Below are 8,551 nucleotides of genomic sequence, written 5' to 3' on the forward strand. Positions count from 1 at the left end.
TACTGCGCTGTAGCTCCAAAATCATAAATAAAGTCTACACATCCATTCACAACACACCAACTACGTCAGTCTGCATCCCAACATGATACACGTCTAGGGTATACAGATGAAGACAGGTCATCGGTACCGATACGCGGTCAGTGGGTCAATGGTACGAGTACGCACTTCTCTATCCACACAATTCCATCATGACAGTTAACGCATGTATGTATGTATGTATGTATGTATGTATGTATGTATGTATGTATGTATGTATGTATGTATGTATGTATGTATGTATGTATGTATGTATGTATGTATGTGCGTGCGTGCGTACGTGCGTATGTATGAATGTATGTATATGTGTGTGTGTGTATGTATGTATGTATGTATGTATGTATGTATGTATGTATGTATGTATGTATGTATGCATGTGTGTGTGTGTGAGCAAGCGTGCTTTCGTGCGTGTATGCACTTGAGCGTGTCTGGGTATGTGTCTGTGTGTCTGTGTGTCTGTCTGTCTGTCTGTCTGTCAGTCTGTGTGTGTGACTGACCGACTGACTGAGACTGGCTCGCTGACCGACCGACCGACCGTCTGTCTGTCTGTCTGTCTGTCTGTCTGTGTGTCTGTGTGTCTGTCTGTCTGTCTGTCTGTCTGTCTGTCTGTCTGTCTGTCTGACTGTCTGTCTGTCTGTCTGTCTGAGTGTGTACTTAATTTGTACTTAATGTGTGTACTTCATTTGTAGTGTATTCTACGAAATTCAGTGTTCCTATAAACGTACAAAATATTTAAAAAAAATATTACTAGATATTCACAAAATCGAAGGAAAAAAACCATTTTAACAATTTGCCATAATTTATCATTTAATGGCAATATGGCGTCATATGGAATGCAAACGTGTTTTCCACTCTTTAATGAAATAACACAGTTGATGTGATGATGTTGACAGTAGATCGAGTTTGAACACAATGCTCCCGGCCGAAAGGTTTATTCAAACATATGGTAAATACATGTTGAAACATATGTAAACAAACATATGGTAATACATGTTGATAGACCAACATCTTTGTCAAATAAGTGTCCTCCTTTTGAAATTATCAACATTTACAATTTTGAATTTAGAGAAATGCTTTTAGAGATGAAGCAAAGTAACACTAATGTAAAACCAAACTTATCTTGAAAGTCCATCATTCTGACACACATAACAAGTTAGAGTTGACTTCTTGAAGTTGAATAGTTGGCATTTAATTGTTTGTGGATTGAACATTTATATAAAACACTAATAGTCACTATGTACAATAAGGCACACTACCAGCATACCTTTCAAACAATAATGAGCGCCACAGATGTAACATAAACTGTGCAAATTGACTAATACGAGTTAGAATTGTTGGAATAAAACTAATACGTACATATATATATCATCGTAAGGTTAAAATACTTGCCTATTTCTGAATCGTTTAATTCTCCCGTCATTCGTTCGTTGAATTTTTTATCGTGGCAGTGTTTAGTTTGATAAGCCATCTGTTTGTTTTTAGTTAGAGTATCTATAATTAGATTTAAAATAAAGTAAACTGATCGTGCTTGCGGTCATCATATCATACACATCCAGTTTACAGGACTGTGTATCTGCTATAACCAGAAGGCGATGTTCGACAGATAATGTAATGGGTAAATCAGAATCTCGCATGACTATCTCATCTCTGACCATTATATTGACCTATTACTCAGACCAGTGGTTATTAGTCCAGTTTTATTCCAACAACTCTCACTCTTTTTTGTGAATCACTATATGGTTGCATTATGACTAGCCTCAATTAAGTAGGGCTTTTTCCCTGTGAAAAATATAAAATATAAACCGAATTTTACGGATATCATCTAAACTGCACCTAAACTCATCGCGCTGTTAGAACACGTAAACAAATACACTAGTTGTAATACAGTGTGCCTTAATTCTTTTCAGTTGTCATTTAGCACTTCTTTCTGTGTATACCTTCGCAGCTACGTATTGAAAATATTCTTATGCCCATATATTTTGGTGACAAGCTTTTACATCCGGGTTTGCACGCTCACAGATAAGGGTATGAACTTAGTGAATAGAACAGGAAACATATGGCGGACATGTCAAAAGATATTGTTAGTTATTACAAATGTATTTATATTTTTGTTTAAATAATAAAACTGTTTTTCTTGATTATCACAGATCACAGTTTTGCATTAAAAACTGTTTATCTAATTACAGAAACATTTCAAGCATTTTCACGGACATATGTACAACTTCACTCACGAGCACTTGACACCGGACAGTGACGATATTGCTAGTTATAATCGATAAAAATAAAGACTGAAATAACTTAATCCAGATGCAAACCCATTTACGACGTTGATTCATACATATTATTGTTTTTGTTTTATTTCTACTAATTGGCAGATGTTTTCTTTCTTTTGGTTATGTTTGTCCTTTTTTGGTGAGCTTATTCTTATTTTTGTTAATGCATACATTTGCATTAACAAAAAATCATTATACTGAAATGAGGCTAGATTTGTTACTTTTATGGTCATCTAGTTGTATTTGAATGAAAAATAGCAACGCAGCATTATACTGCATGCATGGACAAGACTCACGAATCATTATGTATTCCACGTCTGAAAAGGACAAAAGAAACCATTTATACGTTGTCATTTCGTGACCGATCAGATTATTTAGGGTACAAAAATAACCATACCATTATCAGTGTCTTCATTCAACTCTGTACTCTTTGTATTTCTTATTTCTCATACAAGACCAGACTGAGATTTACTAGTTAAAAACATTTTTTTATTTTTTATTAAGAGTAATATAAGTTTTAAAAAAAAACAATAATATAAATTTATAAAAATTGAATAATGTGATCACTGTACAACGGTATTAAATGGTATTAAGAAACACGGCGTCTATTATCTCTGTCCTAAACACCTCTTGAAGCACCGACGCTTTAACAACTAGGTCCCGGTCTGTTGTTAAAGCTTTAATAGTAAAAATAACACACCCCTTTGTGATCTCCGTCTTTTGGTATACGTCCTTCGTTATAGCACATTCTGGTACTCTGTTCTTTTATTGCCATGTTAAATGTACATTTCTAACATACCTGCTAAACACAACCCATTGTATAGATTCACAGTGTTGCCTACAATCCATCATTTTTTTTTTAAATATAAGCTTACTACCAACTGACACTTCTACATAAATACTTTGGGTCGGTGTAGTTAGAATGGTCCCGGGGCGGTACCAGTGGCCAACTCTGGTAGGGGTGTGTGGCCAGTGCTGGAAACCCCAGGCCCCATTTCAGACCCACCTTGACCAAAAATCAATGCCCCATTTTAGACCATTACAGGTTTTTTAAAAGATGAAAATTTGGACCTAAATACATTTTCCTTGGGAGGCAACATTTTGGGGCAATTAATGGCAATCATGATTTGGCAAAGGACACACATTTTAGACCAAGCAAATAAAAATAATGGAAAGTGGACCCCATTTTTAGAAAAAAAATAGAAAACGCACCTCAAAGGGCGGCACATATACGTATACTCATATAGGGGGAGTACCCCCCGGGGAGAATGGTGTGCCGTACCAGGACTGTAGACATGACTTGCATACTGTATCCAACCTGCTTGAACTTTCAAACTAAGTCAAACTAAGTCAACACGTCACTAAACAATATGAAGGTTATGTTGCACTGTTGACCAAAATAGACATGACATTGATCGACGATAATGTCCGTGTACCTTTCTCTAGATTAAATCTAAACCAGAATACCAAGGTTATTATTGTCATTATACTGTAAATTTATAGGTGATGTTGACATTGAAATGTAATAGGAATAAGGTCATTCGATTTCTTTAGATTTTCATGGGAGAAGCGCACGATTATCTGAATTCGAACGTCTTCCCCTTTGGTTATAATTAAAGCTCGTCTTTGAGTATATGTATATAATATAGACTATTTATTACATATCAAGAGTTATGAGGTAAAATATGAATTTTTATGACAAATATGACTGTCGTTCAGCTGTTTTTGTAAAAAAAAAAGAAGAAAAAGTCATGAAGTAAAGTGAAGTGCAACTGTGCCCTATGATAGTATACTAGTACTTGACGTAAACTTTGTGTCAGGTTTAATTGAGCGCATGGTAAAGTTATGGCCATTTGATCTTTGAGTTGGATGCAAATTACAAAGACGGGGGTTAAGAGAGGCAGAGCTGACTGCTGGCTAATGACAGAAAGATCGATAGACAGACTGTAAAAACAACCTGCCCCGATGTCTAAAACGATAGCTGTATCTCGGGCAAAGCCGCTGACTTTTTTCTGCTGGTGTTCAGTTTGGATTATGCGTGTCACGTTAACTCCAGATCTATTTATCGTTGAAGCTGATGAGATGCATGTACAGTGGCTATGAGAGAGTTGTCAAATATAATTAAATCCGCGATCCTGTTAAAAAACGTTAACAAGAAAGCTGTCGATCTTGGGGAGTCACAACAATAGGATTCATATGACCCTTTGAAAAGACACTAAAGGGTCCGGGGGTCCGGAACTGATTGATCGCTACCAAATTGTTGACCCCAACCACAGTCCCTTTTATCTATAATGATGGCGAGACCTAGCCCAAACGATCTACAGTGTCGCGTATTTACTGCTATTGTTTGAGATGGAATGGCATTAGACATTCAGAATTTCCATGTGACCCCGAAAGCAGTACAAAGTCGACATGGTTTATAAAGCTTGGTGTATTAACAAATGAACTTTAAAATAAGGTGCTGCAAAAACCACGTTTCTATTGAAGAGACGATTTAGCCAAAGAGTTCCCACACCACAAAGTATGTGTGTACTCGGTGCGAAGTACTTCAATTCCATAATTCAGTATGATAAGTTGATAAGTTGATACGATATACTTCCAACCTAGTAACTCAATATGATATATGCTGAGACCGTTTTGTACTCAAAATACTGGAATACTGGAAGTAGGGCAATTTGATAATCTTTTTCGCTTCTTTTTCATGCTAAACTTAGGTTGACAGAGTTCAACGTCTTCTGTTATTCCGGACCTAAGGAATTAAGCTTATCGTGTTTATTCAGCTCCCAAAGAACTACAATATAACACAAAAACACAAAAATGTCCATTGGCTTGACAGATCAAATTAGTTACACATTACACCAAGGCAGTAGGTACAGACCAGCTGTAACAATGGTATTTGTCATTTCGGTGAGAATCGTCGACCATGACAGAAAGAATTTAGAAAGCAAAATGCTAAAAAGGTCTATTATAACGTTTGTAATTCACCGTAGTGCTAAGCTAAGCTTTTGCAACGTTTATCTCTTGTTATTGTGGTCCATATAAATTATAATCTCCTCTCTCAGTTTTTGCTCAATATCTCCTTTCCTCCCAGGCGAAAATTCCTGCTTTTTACATAGTACTAGTATTGTCACAAGTGGTGTGACATTAACTCTTAGACTATCTGAAATCAGCTGCTTTATAACCATGCACTACATATGATTCCAAAGTAATTTGACTTTGAATTATGTAATTGGTAAATGTCTACACATTTCTCCAAGAAACAAATACCCCTCCTATATAAAGAAAGTTATGTGTGTTCCTACGACAAATTTTTTGCAACGATCTTAGTCAGAATTCTTTTTGTAGAAGTCAGTCTGTAGTTCACACATATGTTTAATGATTAATTCTTCCATTTATTTATTATTCATTTATATATTGATTTATTTATTTATTTATTAAACGACTTTTAGTTTTAAAGTGGTCACAATCGCTATGACAACTCTTCAAGTTGCAATTTATAGATTTATTCACCAGTCTCTACTTTATCGTGAAAGCCTGCATACTGCATGCACGTTATCTCACTATATGCGACTTGCTAATGGAAACTAATGCGACGATGGACAATGATTCAGATTGACCTGTGACCTCGTGTTGTCAACCACTATATACTAAAAAGAAATGGCTCACAGATTTTAACAGTTGGCTTTATCCAAATGATGCCAATCAGTTTAAAGTGAATCTAGTTGTAAATTCCAATCACGTAGTTGTAAGCCCTAAGTTAATTTTTCATGCATACACAGTTAAGCTTTCTACAAGCTGAGAAATACTTACATTAACCCTGTCTGTAGCAGATGTTGGTCACATAGCATCATGTTGATCGAAGGAAACTTGCATGTGACAGATATCGAATATTGGCAGGAATAAACTAAACATAAGCTTTCCTATGATAACAGACCCTACATTGTTTACCTCATAAAAGTGGTAAAAAGGATGAGAAATGGGTATGGATTTTAATTGCTGAACAGCTCTACTGTGTTGGTGTAGGGACAAATACATGCGCAGACTGGACGTGACGTAGTTATTACTTGCGTTTACCCAGTTTATTTACAAATCACTGTAAATACAATAACAAACTCTTACACACAAATTTTGGGGTTATTTTTACAATTCACTGAGTACATACTCAGGTATGGTCTATCACATAAGTAAAAGTAAAAAAAACTGAGTAAAGTTGTTTTAGTCATTATAATCCAAAGTAAATACCCATTTCCTATCTGTATGGCCACTTTAATTTAGCCTTATAAAGTAATGGTGTCAGGCAGTTTTCATTTTATTTACTATCAATAAAGTAATTTACTCTTGTCTTTCTTACAGCTTTCTCTTTGAAGCGGCGATAGTGATGTTCATATTTGCAGACAAAGGTAAGATGCTTACCTGCCAATTTATGAGGGAGAGGTGAAAAGTAAAATTTACTATCTCAAAAATGTCAAAGTGTTGTTATCTACCAATGAAACTTTCCTCAATAACAATCATTCTGTGTTCAGCTGTAAAAGTGTTGTTATCTATCAATGAAACTTTCCTCAATAAAAATCATTCTGTATTCAGCTGTAAAAGTGTTATCTACCAATGAAACTTTCCTCAATAACAATCATGCTGTGTTCAGCTGTAAAAGTGTTGTTATCTATCAATGAAACTTTCCTCAATAACAATTATGCTGTGTTCAGCAGTAAAAGTGTTGTTATCTATCAATGAAACTTTCCTCAATAACAATCATACTGTGTTCAGCAGTGAAAGTGTTGTTATCTATCAATGAAACTTTCCTCAATAACAATCATGCTGTATTCAGTAGTAAAAGTGTTGTTATCTATCGATGAAACTTTCCTCAATAACAATTATGCTGTGTTCAGTAGTTAAAGTGTTGTTATCTATCAATGAAACTTTCCTCAATAACAATTATGCTGTGTTCAGCAGTAAAAGTGTTGTTATCTATCGATGAAACTTTCCTCAATAACAATTATGCTGTGTTCAGCAGTAAAAGTGTTGTTATCTATCGATGAAACTTTCCTCAATAACAATTATGCTGTGTTCAGCAGTAAAAGTGTTGTTATCTATCAATGAAACTTTCCTCAATAACAATCATTCTAAGTTATTTGTAACTTTTTTTAAAAACCGTTTCAGTTACAGCGAGTGCACGTAATTTCTGCACTGTTATTTACAGCTTTACGGCAAAGAATAATTTGTGACGAATGGTTTTATTCTTTTTGCCATCTAGGAAATCCGAATATATTATTTCCAGCAACTGCTATGCTTGGGGTGATAGGTGCTCCATTACTCGTTAGCTTATTCGAAGTAAGTAGTCCTAATGTTTTTAGTAAAAACAAAATTGTCTGTTTCATAAGAATTATGTAAAATCGGTAAAAGTTACGTTACTCTTGGTTTTGTTATATTACAGTGGGGATTGTCTCAAAATGTGTTAGCGTACAAATGTCAAACTACAGCCAACAAAATGGTATCAAAAATAATCAGGGGATAAATTCTTAAAGTTGAACCTCATTAACAGGAAAATAAAAAATAATATTCTCACGTACTTCCTCGGAAAGGTGCAGTTGCCATAAAGGTGACTGGTTTTTTTACGCCTTCAAGCAGGAATAATAGAATGCCCCTCTGCGTTACCCTCTTTCCCACCAAAATGAACAGAACTATTATACTATTATTCGTTCGAACTGTGAATATATATATATGTATATATATACATATGTGTGTGTATATATATATATATATATATATATATATATATATATACCAAGCCACCGTCCACGGAAAACAAACAAAAGTATATATCGGTCTAACAGAGAACAACTTCAAACAGAGATACGCCAACCACAAACAGTCATTCAAACATGAAAAACACGAAAACAGCACAGAACTATCAAAACACATTTGGAAACTGAAAAGAAACAATGAGCCTTTTTCCGTATCCTGGTCCATCAACAAGAAAGCCCAAGCATACACCAATAAAACAAAACGATGCAACCTGTGTTTAACCGAAAAACTAACTATTATTAAAGCAGACAAAAGCTCCACACTAAACAAAAGAACTGAGTTGATATCCAAATGCCGACACGAGAATAAGTTTTATTTGTCCAACTTCAATAGAGCATCTATCACCTAAACTATTAAACCCGTTAACTAACGGAACATCAAAGCCCAACATGGAACAACCCGCCAACACTCACTTGTCCGCACCCAATAACCCACACAAT

This window comes from Glandiceps talaboti, chromosome 7 (genome assembly GCF_964340395.1).
Source record: "Glandiceps talaboti chromosome 7, keGlaTala1.1, whole genome shotgun sequence".
NCBI lineage: Eukaryota > Metazoa > Hemichordata > Enteropneusta > Spengelidae > Glandiceps > Glandiceps talaboti.